This window comes from Penaeus japonicus, unplaced genomic scaffold (assembly GCF_977035675.1).
Source record: "Penaeus japonicus unplaced genomic scaffold, GWHDUDI00000001_assembly GWHDUDI00000032, whole genome shotgun sequence".
NCBI classification, from domain to species: Eukaryota; Metazoa; Arthropoda; class Malacostraca; order Decapoda; family Penaeidae; genus Penaeus; species Penaeus japonicus.
This window is the reverse complement of record NW_028234434.1, coordinates 966914-971913: the sequence shown is the minus strand read 5'-3', so window position 1 is coordinate 971913 and position 5000 is coordinate 966914. Positions and strand designations below refer to the sequence as shown.

The following is a 5000-nucleotide window of genomic DNA, read 5'->3' as shown; positions in this document are numbered from 1 at the left end:
TGCGCCACATCCTCTGCGAGTTGCTGTTGTTGTTCGTAATTATGTCGTAATTGGCGGCGGTGGATATTCTCACCGCGTTTGGCGCCCGCGGGAGGTGGCTGCGGCTGGGAGCGGCCCACGTCACGGACTCCAGCTGCGATTGAGCTTATAAAAACTGTATACAAACGTGACGAGAATGACAAAACGCCTTCATAATTGGGCGCTATACGAATGAGGATTAACGAATCGTACGCACGCTGCGTAGTAGCGCCGCCAGAACGCGGATAAGGAGTTGTTGAGCCAAAACAAAAAGAGCGGTTCGAGCTGCAACATACATCACCATCTATTCGGACACATGCAAACGAGCGACTGACTGCAAGACCGCGCGAGGAGAGGCCCACCTGCAACGGCGCTTGCATAACCCGAAGGCGAGCCAGCAGCGAGGGCGAAAACAATCAACAAGAACAATGGAATCAGCGCCACCACGACAGCGCTTCCCGGAGGAACTTTTTAGGGAAGGAAAATGGCGGATTAAGAGACGAGCGGCGATGCAGAATGGGCGGTGGTCATGACAAAAACAAGAGCTATAGTTATCACTGTCATTGTCATAACCATCAGTACTCATTATTGGTACTTAGCACTTTTATTACTACTTATCAACAACAAAATAACAACGGTAAAAATTAATTGTGAGAATGATAAAAAGGCAATAATGATAACAAATGAGAAAGTTAAAGTAACAAATAATAAAGACTATAGTAATAGCAACAAATAGTAAATATAATAAAAATAAAAGTAATGATGATAACAGCAACAATAATCATCATCATTACAATATAGATCACATCATTAATAGTAATAACAGTAATAAAACTGCTACCCATAATCATCAAATAACAACAAAAACAAATGATAGTAACTGATAACAACAACAACAACAACAATGACGATGACATAACGAAATGTACAATGAGCATCACTCAACCGAGGCCCGACCTCAAAACGAGCCACGGCGCACCAACATGACTAATAACACCCAAAGCAAAACTACAACGGCTTAAAAAAGTCACATGAGATCCTCGTAAGCACCTGTTCGAGATTTGGAATGTCGTGCGAGTCTCTCCGCGGCAAAGTAATTCAACACCAGAGGGTCATGTTCCTTCGCTCTGTCTACTATAACATTCTTCGGTTTTGAAGAAAAAAGAAATGGTGACGTTAGATTAATCTGGAATTTGTGGCTTGGTAACGCGTGTTGGCGAGATATCTTACGGGTTTGTGATAGAATGTTGGCATCGGTATATAGGCGAGTTTTTTAAAATGTGATTAGATTACAGTGCAAGCCTACAGTGGAGTGAAGAACAGTCTAACAGTAAAGTTAGCTGTTTAAGTATTTTTTTTGTGTACAGTTATAACGAATTCGCCAAAGAATTTTACTACACTTTTTTTTCTGCGAGAGGGGGGTGGGGGCGGGGCGAGGGCGGGGGTGGGAGCAGGGTGTTTTGTCATCAGCTGCTTTGGTGGCGCATGTGTTGTTATACTAGACATTCCATCCATACATAAGTCATTCACTAATTTGAAACCATGAACGACATGTCATCAATATTCACTGGCGGGTCAGTGATACGGAGAATAAATAACAAGTTTACGATAATGGAATATTTGCGGCACGCAGATAGTGACAGATTGATGCAGACTTACACTCGCTCGTACACACAGAAACACGGACTACACATAAACACATAAAAACACACACATACACACAACACACAATCACAAGCACACACAAATAACACTCACACACAAGTACACACACACACATATAACACATACACACACACACACAAGCACACACACACATTCACACACACACACATGCACACACACACACACACACACACACACACAATCCAACATATAAGTACACACACACATACAAGCACACACACACACACAAGGACACACACACACCCAACACACAAGTACACACACACACACACAAGCACACACACACACACACACACAAGCACACACACACATTCACACACACACATTCACACACACACGCACACACACACACACACAATCCAACACACAAGTACACACACACACAAGCACATACACACACACACAAACAAACTCACAAGCAAACACACACACAAGCACACATACACACACAAGCACATACACACACACACACACACAAGCACACACACACAGGCAAGCACACAAAGGTCACACGAATACTCCTGACATCACACAAACGGCCGCGCCATGATATCACTTACTCTAAAATACATCCCACTCTCGGCAAAGACCGACCTGGTCTCCGTTGTCTTCCCTTTAATCGCCCTCGCGCACTTGCATGCAATTGCCATAATTTCCTCGTTTCGGGCGAGGGAGTCGGAGCCTCGCCCGTTCTCGGTGGAATTCGGGGCGAACGTGTCTCGGCCTACGAGGCGGGGATTGAGAAGTGATTTAGTTGACGTGAACCTCTGTGGTCTTTCACAGCCCGGGTTGCTTTGCATTGTGCAACTCATGCAACGGACTCGTGCAACGGCCGTGGTGTCGACGAGCTAATAAGAAAAGTGTGGAAGAATGAACTGGCAGATTAAAGGCATTTCTGGGTTGAACATTGTGATATGCCACGGAGATTGGTGGGTGTGGTTCCTTACTTCGGGTGTATTGAACTCGTGTTCTCGAAGAATGTGGTAATTTCATGTAACGTAAACTGAACTCATTCTTTCGACTTCGCAATACATGCATGTGTTTCTTTAGAATTTGTGCATGATTCAATACAGGGCTTTATTATAGTCCTTAAGTCTTGACAGTGTTCGCGCGGGGTCGGTGGGGGTGGGTGGGGAGGGGAGGGGAATTGCTAAATTTTATGGAGAAATTATCTTACTACAGTTTTCTTTCTTTCTTCCTTTCTTTTTTCCTCCTTTTTCATCCGCATTCTTCAGCTCGTCGTCACGCATGTAACTGCTGTCGCTGTCACTCGATACGGCCGCCCTTTGCTTCCCACAGTCTCGTGGTCCTCGCCTCATCAAACAGACATCGCTAATCACCAATCGCTGGACGTGGAGCGCCAGGAGCTCCGGCGCTGCATCAAGCGCCAAAGGAGAGCGCGCAGCCGCAATGCTATGGCGACGGCCCTCTCGTCATCATGGTAAGCGAGAGTCGAGAAAGGCTGGTATAATCATCTCCGTGACTGAACTCCCCAGCTGCTTCGTATCACGGATCGCTCCCTGATTCTCTCCATTCGTCTCACTTCGTCTGCTCGTTTACCTGCCATTCATTCTCTCCCGCTCTTTTTCTCCCGTCTCGTTTTGCTAATCACGTGCTTCGGATTCTCGGCTCGGCCTTCGATGTCTCGAATCCTTTTTTTCTTTGGTTCAGACCCGAGTTTCGCGAGCCGATTTCCTCTCTCTCTGTCCCACGGCTGGCGGGAACGAACGAAAGTCAGAGAAATATATTGCTCACGACTAAAGGGTTTATTTAGATTCGGAGACGGCAATAGATCAGAAAAACGATGAGGGGGAGGGGGGAGAAGATGAAAAAGGTTAAATAAATGGAACGAGGAGTTTTCTCGCCACCTCAACTTGAGTGCGTAAGCGTATGTGCTCGGCGAGTGGGAGTGTGTGAGGGCAGGCCATTGGAACGCGGCTGCCAAGGTCACGGACTCGGCCCTGGCCAGTGGCAACCACGAAGACGCTGAGCCAAGAGAAATAGTGCCACTCCGCTCTGCGCTGCCTCCTGCTCCTCCTGCTCCTCCTGCTCCCACTCCTGTTCGAACTCCTCTCCCACTTCCTCCTTCTTCTTCTTCTTCTCCCCCTCGTCCACCCCCTCCCTCCTGCTCCCACTCCTGCACCTAGTCCCTCCTGCCCCTCCTCCTCCTGCTGCTCCTCCTTCTTTTTCTTCTCCTCCTCCTCCTCCTCCCCCTCTCCTCCCCTACCGCCGTCTCCTCTTCTTCCTCTCTCTCCCCCTCCTCCTCCTACTTCTCCTCCTTCTTCTTCTTCTCCTCCTCCTACTACTCCTCCTCCTCCCCCTACTCCTTCTCCTCCTCCTCCTCCGCCTCCTCCTCCTCTTCCTCCTCTTCCTCCACCTTCTTCTTCTTCTTCTTCTTCTTCTTCTTCTTCTCCTCCTCCTCCTCCTCCTCCTCCTCCTCCTCCTCCTCCTCCTCCTCCTCCTCCTCCTCCTCCTCCTCCTCCTCCCCCCCCCTTGTGTCCGGGCGCACACCTGTCTGCTTGATCTCGCCGACGGGGCTTCGCGGTCGAACCAAAGCGGTGATTCATGAAAGCGAAAAATATTTGCCGAATCGAACCAGAGGACGGAAGGAGGTGCTTGTTTTTCTTTCCTTTTTTTTTGTCTTGGTCCCCTTCTCTCTCTTCCCCCCCCCCCTCCTCCTCCACAACCCCTCCCTTTTTCCGTCCACACCCTTTTCTCCCTTTCATTATCTCTTTTTTCTCCCTCATTTCTCTTCCTCCCTCTCTCTCTATATATATATATATGTCTCTCTCTATATCTCCATCTCTCTCTCTCTCTATTTCTCTCTCTATCTCTCCTTCTCTCTCTCTCCCTCTCTCCTTTCTCTCTCTCTCTCTCTTTCTTTCTCTCTCCCTCTCTCTCTCTCTCTCTCTCTCTCTCTCTCTCTCTCTCTCTCTCTCTCTCTCTCTCTCTCTCTCTCTCTCTCTCTCTCTCTCTCTCTCTCTCTCTCTCCTTTCTCTCTCTCTCTATCTATCTTTCTCTATATCTCTCTCTCTATCTCTATCTATCTATCTATCTATCTCTATCTCCCTCTATCTCATTCTCTCTCTCCCTCTCTCTCTCCCCCCCCTCTCTCTCTCTCTCTCTCCCCTCTCTCTCTCTCTCTCTCTCTCTCTCTCTCTCTCTCTCTCTCTCCTCCTCTCTCTCTCTCTCTCTCTCTCTCTCTCTCTCTCTCTCTCTCTCTCTCTCTCTCTCTCTCTCTCTCTCTCTCTCTCTCTCTCTCCCTCTCTCTCTCTCTCTTTCTCTTTCTCCCTCTC

At 48.0% G+C, this 5000-nt stretch overlaps 1 protein-coding gene across 1 annotated transcript in view; it reads right to left on the bottom strand.

Annotated features, from left to right (window-relative positions):
* The window catches only part of LOC122260364 (uncharacterized), a 36993-nt gene that overhangs the window by 23188 nt on the left and 8805 nt on the right, over nt 1–5000 (bottom strand).